Source organism: Hyperoodon ampullatus, assembly GCF_949752795.1.
Source record: "Hyperoodon ampullatus genome assembly, chromosome: 20".
Taxonomy (NCBI): domain Eukaryota; kingdom Metazoa; phylum Chordata; class Mammalia; order Artiodactyla; family Ziphiidae; genus Hyperoodon; species Hyperoodon ampullatus.
The window spans coordinates 36,018,854-36,031,227 of NC_136933.1; the positions used below are offsets into that span (position 1 = coordinate 36,018,854).

General features: G+C 40.6%; 1 protein-coding gene and 1 pseudogene across 9 annotated transcripts in view; both read left to right on the forward strand.

The window, feature by feature from the left end:
• Positions 1–12,374, forward strand: part of TENM3 (teneurin transmembrane protein 3) — a gene marked incomplete at its 5' end in the record, with an annotated part of 440,276 nt that overhangs the window by 42,629 nt on the left and 385,273 nt on the right. The window lies entirely within an intron of this gene.
• LOC307068564 (protein CEBPZOS-like) lies at positions 6,330–6,571 on the forward strand (annotated as a pseudogene). Its single transcript has one exon. The product of its transcript is annotated as a protein CEBPZOS-like (transcript).

Here is a 12,374-nt window from a genome sequence, read left to right on the forward strand (position 1 = left end):
TAACTTGTTATTCTTTGCAAACATACTTCCAGTTAGAAAACTGCTGTTGGGGAACAGAATCGTAGCTGTCTTTTAGTAGCCTGCTTTTTTTTTTTTCCTAAGGGGTATAAATCATTAGGAATAAATTGTGTTCTGTCATTGTAGCCAGTAATTGGTGACATTTTCTTGTCACCATGGGACTATAAATAACAGCAATATACGTACTGTCAACAGATTCATTATGTTATGAAGAACATAAAGTGGTAGTCTGTTTCTTTTAACTATACTTTGCATATTTTCTATATTAAGTACGACACTGACATCTTAACCAATTTTTAAGGAATACTTGACAAAGCAGGTTTTGTCATTGATGACTTCAGATTGTTTCATTATGCTTTAAATGTATTTGAATTATTTCTATTTCGTCTGTAGTCCACCTGGAAAATATATTCTTCCAATAGTATTTTGTTTGCAAACAGACATTTGATCCATAAAACAAAAGGGTTTTTTTTTCTTTAGTAGTAGTAAAACATACAAGAGATGCAAAAGACTGTAAACATTTGTGATGCATTTTAAAATGGGTCATGTTATAAGGATAACTAAAAACACAAGGACCTCAAATTTTGTGTTTGTAAAATAAATAGTGGTGATCTGTCCCCAGACCGAAGAAAAAAATAATCCATTTGGAAGGAACATTCTTGTAGACTAAATCCTCTAATTAACTTGCTTCATTGATTGTTAAATTAGCACATGACTTTCCAATTTGACTGTCCTGGCAACGTCACATGCCTATCACCTCTTAAGGACCACCACCCCCTACGCAGGAAGATAATGTCTCTTACTTTCAGTAGTAGCTCCCATTGCTTACTGGACAGGAGGTTTTATTTTTCTTTGCCTCCTCAAAATGAAGACAGAAAAGCTCCTGCTGGGTTATGGAGAAGGCCCAACAGAAAGCCCTTTCCAGCTTTATGTGGCTTTGTCTTCCCAGACAAGTTTATCAGCCTTTCCCCGGAAGTCTCTGAAGCGAGACTTGAAGGGCATTACTTCCTGCCAGCTCAAGGGACTTTTTTGGGAGCTCTTGACATCAGGACTTCCACACTGAGAGGATGTCTTCTAAGCTTCTCTCTTTGATTTTCTCTTTCCAGGTATACAACATTTTTGAAGTTTATCTCAGATTCCCTCACTTTGAGAAAATACATTATCCAAGTTTTCCTTACCTTGTTTCTCAATTATTCATTCAACAAACACAGTTAAGGCATTGTTTCTGACTTTTCAGAGGCTACAAAGCTGAAAGCCATGACCTTCCAGGGTTGAGAGTGAAGAATCTTAGTAATAACTCTGTTAGGAGCTCCAGACACTTGTAACTTCACACCTCTTTATCACACGTTTGTGTCTTTTAGTATTTTTGAATTGATTTCTCGTTATTTGGGACATTACAGCATTCAGATGTCCCCTTTTCCCTCTAAAGGTTAGCCCTTTAGCAGAGTGGTTCTTTTAGTAATAGAGGCACCAAATCTTTTTTTGTTTCATGGACTGCATCTAAGTTATATTTGATTTTGAATTCTGCTTTTTCTTTGTTGGCTTCCTGCTGCTTCTTTGATATCCTTTCTATTCCTCTTCCTACTTAAAATCATACTGCCGTCAAAAGCTGCAAATATGAGTCTCTTTCACAATGGAAATTTTTAAAAGAATTTTCCAAACACAAACTGCTATAAATATTTTTTTAAATGAACTCACATGACTTGCATTATACACTTTTCATCATGGCAATCAAAGCTCTTTGCCCAAGTGGAGCTCGATTTTCTATTTTTTATTCCCACTTACCATTTCCAAATCACTTCCAAAATTTCAACATTATTACTTTGTCTTACTTACCTACTTGAAATCTTTTCAATGCTCTATACTTTCATCAAATTCAAACTGTTTATTTGTTTCAAAGCTATTCTTAGTTCCTGGTACACGGGGAGCAGATATGTTACTTCATTCAAATTTCTGCCCTTCTTTTGTACTTTCCTTACCTCTAGAAATTTTTATTTCTTTCCTCCAATTCTCTTGATTCCTGGCTCCATAAAATGTCTGTTCATCAGAGAAGACAGAAAAGAAGTTGAATCAACCTTCTTAGGAAGATTTCAATTCTCTAAGCTTATCTTTCCTGTTAATTAATCACCAAGTGATCTTATCTTCCTCTTCTTTCCTTGAGATTCCTTATGAAGTCATTATAATGGACTCGTCTTTATTGTTTGCCATCTTGCGAATAACCCATGTGCTTTCTTGCCCCTTGGCCTTGATCATGCCAAGTTGGCAATCTGCATTACCCTCCCAGCTACTCTTTATGGATCAAAATCCTGCCAATCTTCCATGGCTCCACTTAAGTACCATTTCATTTTCATTGTCCCAAAGTGTCCCAAAGCTGGCCTGCCTCTAATTTCCCGTAGTGTCTAGTCACTGTAGTTCTTCCGTGACATTTAGCATTTACTACATTATTTTTAAGTTATCTATCTACCTGTCTTTTTCTCTTCCCTCTATCATAAATGCCTAGAGAAGAGGTACTAGGCTTCTAAGTCTACTCCAAGGATTGTGTAACGAAAGAGCTACACCCAAAATCGGTGCCAGGTTAAAAATTTCAACAACCAAATGAAGAAATGAAGCGACTGTAAAGCAATTATACTCCAATAAAGATGTTTAAAAAAAAAAGAAATGAAGTGTCCATTGAACTACGCATGATGTAAGAAAATGGTGAGAGGAAGACAAGAGGAAAACTTAGCTCAATACAGACGAACATTTTGGTCTTCTTGGTGGGAAAATAAATATTTGTATACTCCGACCTGTAAAAATATTTTATAAAGAGCTTTATGTTGTGGATGTTTTTTAAAACCACATGTGTAAAAAGGAGAATGAATGCATTGGCTTCCGTGACATACTGTTTTCATTAGAATTCAGGCCATTTGTGCAGCCCTTATTATGGTTTTTCTCCTATTTGCATTCACTAGATTTTCCTTCCTAAATGATTTATACACTTGCATAACTTGAAATTTTAAACATTAAATTTATTGCACATTGTCGTTATACATTAAAGTTATTTTCATAATCTTGAGTACTTCAATATATCTTATGTTCTTATGCATATAATTTATGTTAAGAATTTTCTCCAGCAAGCTTTACACTGTCGTTTGGAGCACTTTAGAGATCAATATTGTAGAATCCTATAAGAAGAAAAAATAAGTCTAAAAGTACTCCCCTGTGTTCCCATTAATTTGTGTATTATCAGGTCTTTATTAGGAAGATAGTTGCTAATGTAAACCTCTAATAAACAGAGTATAATTGAATTTTCAATGTTTTGTCACCTGGGAGTAATTTTCTTACAAGACCTCTGCTCCGTCTTCTGGCTAATTGTCAGCAGTCACTCAGTATCGCCACATTAATGTCAGCAAACATTGCAAAAATATCTACCTGATTGCATTATATGTAAAGATATTCACTTCAGGCCCTTGGTATTTTCTCCTTAAATTATTTACGTCAATTTTAAATATCATTTAGAATGCAATAAATGTAATGAGCTTACACGTTTTGAAAATACAAATTCAGACGCGAGCTCAGATCAGTTGAGTTGGTGATAAAGCGCTGGAACAGCCGCGTGGCAGAGCTGAACCAGTCAGGGTGCCAAGCCTGGAGAGCTGGACGTCAGAGCCTTGCCTTCCCTGCGTTCAGCTTGGTTTTTGTTCAGTTTTTTGTTTGTTTTCTGTGAGCCTCATCTGGGGAAAATCAGGTATTGTGGCGATATTATATTACGCTGAATGACATCCTAATATATTATCAAGTCTAAAGACAATAACAGTTGAAAATGCTAGACACAGGTGGATTGGTGGGAAAAAGAGAAAACCTTTGTTGGTGCTATAGGGCTGTATGGTTAGAATTGCGCATTTCCCAAAATCCAGAACACAGGAGAGCATCCCTGGGACAGTTCAGGTTTCTCTGTTGTTCTAACATGATCAATACTGGCTCCTTTCACTCTTACAGATGTCTTGGTTTGGTCGTTAAATTAAATGGTCACCCAACCTATAACACATTTTTAGTTTAGTACCTCTCCTATTTTCCATTGGAAATCCTACACTTGACCTACTTTGCAAAAACTCTCAAACTCTTTGTTCAACAATTAGATCTTGTTCAACAATTAAATTTTGAATGTGGATATGAGCACAGTCGAGTTTTATTCCGAACATTTTCAGTGTTTGCTTGTCTGTGATACAATATGTATATAAAGCAAATCACATAAATATATGATGATATATATGATTTAAAAGTTTTAATTCAGAAGAAAATTTCCCAAGGAGGAATCTTCAGTGTGTGAAACCAAGAGAGCCTGGTGATGCCAGGATAGTATTGCACACACCTACGTATGTACTCACCTAATTTGGTCACAACGGCAAAGCTTGAGGGGATGCTTTATCGCATGATCGTGGAGAAGCACATCTCTGTATGGGAGTCAAATCAAGCATATTTGGCAAAAGTGAAAAGTTATGGTTTCAGGTGGCATAGCTGAATTCAGTTAAATCAAACACTCATGGGTGCCCACGATACCCAAAGCCCTGTGCTCAGTTGTGGGGAAGATACAGAGAGAAGGCAGCCAGCTCGCTTGATGGGATTGCAGTTCGGAGGTGTAAGTCGGGCCGCTCCGAGTTCTCAGTCAGCTTCGCCTTTGCAGACTCTGTGCTCGGCTTCTTAAAGCAGTGAGGGTAGGTTATTGTTATTCCTATTTTATAAATGAGGGGACTGAGAAACAGAGAGACTTTTCTCTTTATTTGTCTGCCTTGAGCATCTTCCTGTGCCAGTGTGATGAACCCAACAGATACATCCTGTCCTCGTGGGAGCTTATAAGTCTAGTGGGAAAAACAGACCTTCCACAAGCAAACCACACAAATGAAATCACTCCACATCTAAGGAAAAGAACTGGCTTCAGTGAGGGGGGCGGTTCAGGGTGGAGGAGGGAGGGAAGTCTCTGGATCAGATGGTCAAGGAAGTCTTCTCTGAAAATGTGACGACTTTAAAGCTGAGACTCCGAGGGTCAGAATGAGCGAGTCAGAGGAGACAGCGGGAGAGGTTACAGGTGGAAGGAAAGCCATGTGAAGGCTTGAGGGACGCTTGCTGGGGCATTTGAGAAACTGAAGTCAGGATGCTGAAGGGTAGCTTCAGGGTCAAGACTGGTGTGACTTATGAAATAAGGTTGGCCAGGAATGCTTGCTTGGCAAAGAGCTTGGATTTTAAAGGAATGTGTATTTGTAAAAAATTATGTTGGGTTCCAGAAGTCTTTCCCCCGCCCCAAATTGCAGTGGGAAGCCATAAGAGGGTTGTGAGCAGGGAGAAATGTGATCCAACTTGCCTAAGATCCCAGAGCTAAAAATTCCAAGAGCTGGAATCAATCTCGGGCCAACCTGATATCAGAGCCCAGTTCCACGTTCCAACACACTATTTCCCCCGAGACTCGACAATAACTGAGAACGTGGCAGAAGGTACGTGTGTAACGAGGCACCCATAAAGCATGTGGTGATTCTAAGCAAGAAGAAATAGCGTCTGTTAGGGCTTTCATTTTAAAAAGTCCAAGGGAGGAGGTGGCACATGTCTAGAGGCTAGAAGGGCAATTCAGGAAAAGGGAAGAGCATAAACATGGGGCGGAAATGGGGCAGCGGGAAGCAGGCTCTTTGCGGGGGGAAGTGAATAGTCCAAGTCCGCTGAGAATGTGCCACCCATAGTGGGTGGCCAGCAAATTGCAAAGGTCGGTTGAAAAAAGTCTGAATGGGGCTTTTCACTCTAGTCTGGGACCTTTGCATATAATTCAATAATTAGCAAAGAGTCAGGGGAGGTATCTGAAGAGAATAACATGACCAGAGGTATGTTTTAAAAACATATACTATAATGGAAAAGAATATGAAAAAGAATGTGTATATATGTGTGTGTGTGTGTGTGTGTGTGTATAAAACTGAATCACTTGGCTGTATAGTAGAAAGTAATACAACATTGTAAATCAACTAGACTTTAATAAAATGCATTTTAAAAAAATAAAATAAATTTTAAAAATTAATTACACACACACACACACACACACACACACACACACACCCCTATACCTATATCTAGAGTCTAGAGTCGGGCTCTGGAGTCAGACTGCCTGATCCCATGTTCAGATTACACCACTAACTAGTTCTGTGGCCTCAGACAGTTTTCTTCGTCTCTTGGTGTCTCCATTTCCTCGTGTGTAAGTGGGGTTAATCATAGCAGCGAAGATTGCTGCCATGTCCGGCCTGCTGTCTGCCACACGCGGTGGGGTGTTGCTCCAGGACCTTGCTCCAGATGTGATGGCCCACGCTCTGGAACCACTGGCAAGAAAATCTTTAAAGGAGTTTTAGTAGCTGAACTTGTGGGCATTTTTGGAGCATATTTTTTGTTTAAAAAGATGAACACAAGCCAAGATTTTAGGCAAACAATGAGCAAGAAATTTCCCTTTGTCTTGGAAGTTTATTACAAATCCATTGAACACTCTGGAATGTACAGAATCAGAGAGCAAAATCAAGAAAAATGGCTGAACAGCAAAAATTAGAAATTTGACCATTGATCAAGGTTTGCTCTTTTTCACAGTAGCAGGCAAGATGAAAATTCCATAATTGACATGGATGGATTTTAGAATATTTAAGGCCAAATGTAAATTCTAATTCAGTTAGACGTTTTATTCTTTGGGCTAACTGTGAAGAAATTGATGGCAAGTTTGTTTATATTATAAATGGAGTTATGTTTATGCTACTCAAAATAAAGTGGTTCTCCAATAATAATAATAATGGCACCTACTTCACCAGGCTGTTGAACAGAGTAAATTAGATGATCTGTGTAGAGTGTCACCAGGGCGCTTGGCCTGCAATCAGTACTCAGTGCCCGTTCGCTACTTCAGAAAAAGGGCTAGTGCAGGAACTCCTGCAAGAGCTGATTAAGGTTCAACTAGAGTGAAAGCAAAGGAAACGTTAAGGGACGGACTGTAGAAACGAATCACCATGTTAGACCAGAAACTCCACGAGAGTGGGCACCATGACCGCGTTGCTTGATGTCACATCCCCAGTGGCTAGCATGGCGCCTGGCATTAAGGAAGCATGCGACGAATGTGTGTGGATTTGGATTGAACTCACGCACGATGCAGGATAAATGCACATGTTCTGCTGTGGATCGGTTATGCTCGTGCGTTGCATATACATATGCTGTTGATGATACGGATCAGTTTTGATAATATCAAGACAAACATGAACTCAATATAAAAAATAAACTCAGAGATGGAAAAATATTCAACATTATTATTTCAAATGTCTCCCAACTGTGAGAGTTTATGCGGCTCACCCAACTCATCAATTTCCCGAAATGTAACCAAGGCCACATCTTGCTTTACCGTTTCAGCAGGCGCGTGATTCATTTACCAGTGACGCAACTGAGGTTGGCCCAGGCTTTGGCTGACATCCCGGAATAATTTAGGAAAATCTTATTGAAAGTCTCTGCCGCGTGTCCTCTCTGCCTTCCTGACCTCATGTCAAACCTCCTCTTGTTGGGCCCCCAGTGCCTGGGGGAAGTGGACGGGTTTGCGGGATGGTGACTGTTCTCATTGCCTCTGTGCTCTCAGCCAAGGACCCACGTGAACCAGGAGCCTCCTTGCACTGGGGCCTTTCCACTGACATGGTCCCGGAGGGACGTGTGTGCTCTGACCAGGGATGAGATCAGACAGCTGTAGGAGGGCCTGACCGGTGCTGAACCCAGGCTTGAGAGCAGGTGCTCTTGACAGCTAGGAAAGAATTGGTCTGAGAATCCCCCTGACAAAGGGAACTCACAGAAGTTAGAGACAGGAAAAAACCTATTAGTCAATTCCCTTGCCAAAGATAAATGGATCCCTAGTGTGTCTTCCTGGTTTCCTGGCCACTCCAGTTATATCTGTGTCAATGTGTTAGGATGAGGGACCATGGGGGTGTGGACAAAAGACTGGGGCCCCAGGCTGGGTTAGTTACTGGGATGAATAAAGATCTGTAACCATAAAGGAGAAGTAATGATACGGGGGAAGAAGAAGAGTTGACTTCTTTTTTAGGACTGGAAATTTGACTAGAGAGAGAAAACTCCATGAAAGATTCTGTGGTTATTGTTTTCCTCATGAAGAGCTGAGTATTATTTATCCAAAGCAAAGACGGACTCTTACTCAGAGTTTGCTCATATTTTGCTGCAAAGTAAAGGTGTTGAGTAAATATTTTTGACCTTGCAAGATTATAATTAGAATATGCATTTTGCTTTTGGAATAGGAATGGCAGAGAAACCTCCTGGGATAATGCTCTGATACAATTTATTGAAGAGGGAATTGTATGATGATTAGTTAAAATGTGAATTTAATTGACTATCTATAGTCACTTAAGAGCCCCACAGAATTTTGTTGCTAAAGATAAGATCATATTTAGATGCAAGTAGGTAGAGAATGAAATCCGAATTGGTTCTTATTTGCTTAGACCATTTTCCTCGTCAGTTTGTAAGAAGAAAAAAGGAGATGATTCTCAAAGAAACTGGGCATTAGTCATTTTTCTTGGTTTTAATCACATTAAACTAGATGGCTGATTAATTGAATTGACTTGGATTGTCTGGTATTTTTTCACTACTTCATGTTTTTGGATGTTTTCAAATTACACCCAGTCGTTTTGATGCATAGCTCACGTTCAGAATAGCTCAGCTAAACAACATCATTCCCAGGCGAGCTCAGCCCCTTTCTCATTCATAGTGGAGGTGAAGGACTTCGGCAAGAAGTATTCGGAGCCACTTTCTTCCTCGTAATGTATTCGTTTTCCAAGCTCATCGTCAGGGTGCTCGCTCCTGATGCCGTTTCCTTCTTAGGTTTCACATCTTTGGCGCTAAGGCTGCCGCTTCTCTCGCAGACCCCTGTGATCCAGGATTCTGGCCTGATCCTTCAGCCAGACCAACTCTGAGCACCAAACGGCAGGCAGGCAGAGGGTGAAGCCGTGAGCCCTGAATTCATCTGATCTTTAAAAACCTCTTTTCACCAGCCCGTTGTCTTGATCACACTGCTGGCTTGTGACCTCATGGTGTTCAGGTCACCCGATGTCAGATCCAGATGGCGTCTTGACCCCTGATGTTCAGGCCAAGCCCTCTACCATGCCTACCACCCCTGTATGCTTCTCACCGTTCCAGTTCCTCATCTGGAGTCCACGGCCTGGGACCACATACAACTGATACTGTTAAAGAAAAACTGATTCTGACACTTGTTGAAATGGTACCAGTTGAGGTGTCAGAGGATCTCAATGTTATATTTGGGTTCAGCTCTGAATACAAGAACAGTTAGGGATTTATCCCCAAGGAGCCGGTTAGGGGTTGATGGATGGAGCGTTGATATCAAGCACAGGGGAGTCTCGTTAAACTGGCTTAACAAGGCTCGTGGTGAAGGCAGGCCAAGGTCTTGTATAGCAAAGGTGGGGATGAGAATGTATTCAGCTGTGGAGGGTGAGGGATTCTCTCTCAACTGGCGTGGCAGGAGTCTTGCTAAAACTGGGCTGTGCAGGCTCCACAAGCAGGGGCGGAGGGCTCCGAAGAGCGTGGTTGTGCTGTGTTGTGTATCTGAAAGTTGCCGAGAGGGCAGCTCTTACAAGTCTTCTTCACACACAAAAAAAATTGTGTAACTATATATAGTGATGGGTGTTAACTAGACTTACTGTGGTGGTCATTTTGCAATATATACAAATATCAAATCATTATGTCATACACCTGAAATGAATATAATGCTCTATGTCAATTATATCTAAATAAAATAAAATTTGATAAATAAAAGAGAAAGTTAGTTTAAAAAAAATAGTTTGGTCAAGGAGAGAGTGTTTGTCAGTGTGACAAGCAACAGTTTTGTCCAAAAACTTTGTATATAAAATTCAGGTAGGGCTTCCCTGGTGGCGCAGTGGTTGAAAGTCCGCCTGCCGATGCAGGGGACACGGGTTCGAGCCCTGATCCGGGAGGATCCTACATGCCGCGGAGCGGCTGGGCCCGTGAGCCATGGCTGCTGAGCCTGCGCGTCCGGAGCCTGTGCTCCGCAACGGGAGAGGCCGCAACAGTAAGAGGCCCGTGTACCGCAAAAAAAAAAAAAAAAAAAAAAAAGAATTCAGGTAATTGTGGCTCTCCTAGTGGCAGACTGTTTCCATGGACAGCCGTGTGCACTTAAACTCGCTCCAGCTTTGCCCACCATCAGACAGACAGTCATTTTTGCGTTCTCCCTTCCGCCGTCCACGCTGGGCTGGGAAATCTGGCCTGAAGGTTTCATTCAGGACGGATCCTGGGATTTGAGAAGAACCTTGGAAAATGGCTTCTTAATGATGCTCCCATCTTTCACACTCACCCTGTGAAGCAGATTTTATCAAATGAAGAAATACGTACGACTCACATGTGATATTTTATTCAGAGGCAAAATTACAAGGTAAGGGAGTTCACGTATTTATACTCGGAAAAATTGGCTAGTTTTTCGTTCAAAACATCTTGTGCCATTCGATTTTTTTTTTTTTTCTTGAAAGTATCAACTGTTCTTCATTTAGTACCAGGCCTTGGAGAGAAGGTTGCAGAGTAAATGCAGGCAGGCGTTGCTGAAGAATTTTCTAGTTATGCATGTTTACAAATGAAGAGTGTAAACAAAGAAATGCATTTGATGGGACTTCCCTGGCAGTCCAGTGGTTAGGACTCCGCGCTTCCACTGCAGGGGGTACGGGTTCCATCCCTGGTCAGGGAATGAAGGTCCCACAAGCCGTGTGGCATGGCCAAAAAAATTTTTAAATTAAAAAAGTAAAAAAAAAAAAAAAAAAAAAAAGAAATAAAGTTTCTCCTCTAAAAGAAGAAACAGAAGAAATGCATTTGGTATATTTATTGCCAGTCACCCATAGTACAATTTGTACTAAAGTCGCCCTTGAACAAGCTAGAAAGTAAGTAGGATGAATGGGCTGTTTTAGCTCCTTTCCACTGGCTTTTAAAAACACCACCAATATTGAAATATTAGTGTTTGCTTTGCTGGCAGAGTGGATATTCACTGTTCTCCAAACATACAGCTCTTCTCTCCTGGCAGCTTGAACCTTCACACTGCAGCCTTCCCTTGTCTCCGCCATTTCCTGCTTCCTCCTTCCTCTAATTATGCTTCCTTTTTTTCAGAGTCTTTTCATGACTCTTTTCTTGTTTCCCTCTATTCCCTTTTGCCTGCATTCCACATTTCTTTTCCACCCATGGCTTCATTTGGCTACAAGTGCTGAAGACTAATGTTGAGTCTCAAAACTGAATAATAAGCACCATCTCCCCCAAAACAGTTGTACAGATTTTCTATTGAAAATAGTTAGCACTCTCCTGGCTTTGGTGAAAGGGAATTTAAAAGATAGGTTGGGGCCTCCCTGCTGGCGCAGTGGTTGAGAGTCCACCTGTCGATGCAGGGCACACAGGTTCGTGCCCCAGTCCGGGAAGATCCCACATGCCGCGGAGCGGCTGGGCCCGTGAGCCATGGCCGCTGAGCCTGTGTATCCAGAGCCTGTGCTCCGCGACGGGAGAGGCCACAACGGTGAGAGGCCTGCATACCGCAAAAAAATAATAATAATAATAATAATAAAATAAAAGGTCGGCAGCTCTTCAACATCCATCCACGACCCCCCCCAAACCAGAGCTTCCTGGGACGTGTTAGCAAACTGTTCTTCAGCTTCTGACTCATTTTTCCATACATTAAAGAATTTAGCACAGAGGCATCCTCATGCGTCCCAGAAAGGAACCTCCTTCCTCTTGTCAGAGTGAAATTCAGACTTCATCCAAACATTAAATCAAGAGAAGGTTGAGCTGGGAATCTGTATGGACAAGCTAGGGATCTTATAAGGTAAATCTGGCCAACGGAAGATTTATTGTGTATCTTATAACAGGTTACCATTACCCTGTTCAACGAAATTTCGTTACAATACTTGATACTTTGTAGGAGCTTCTGCTAAAAGTTATTTTTTAAATAAATGAAAATAAAATGAATGGGGAGTGAAATGTAAAAAAAAAATTGAAATTTTTATGAAGTTGTCTGTTTATCCTTTTCTTTGCCTCCAAGATAAATTATTTCAACAAATAACTGATATAAATTGAGAGTTTCTTAAAGTGGTTAGTAGATGACAGGTGTATGTATCTTAATTATTTCATGAGATACAGTTTTTTTCTCTTGATAGAATAAATTGTCATTCACATTATCATTTTTTCAATGTCATTCTTATAAAGTAACTAAACTGATATCTAAACTGCATTTTAAAAATTGTGTCACCTTTGATCCTATACCTAGGAAAAGTACTGTTTACCTTAAAAAGATGAAAACTCTACCAAGGATATTATAAATT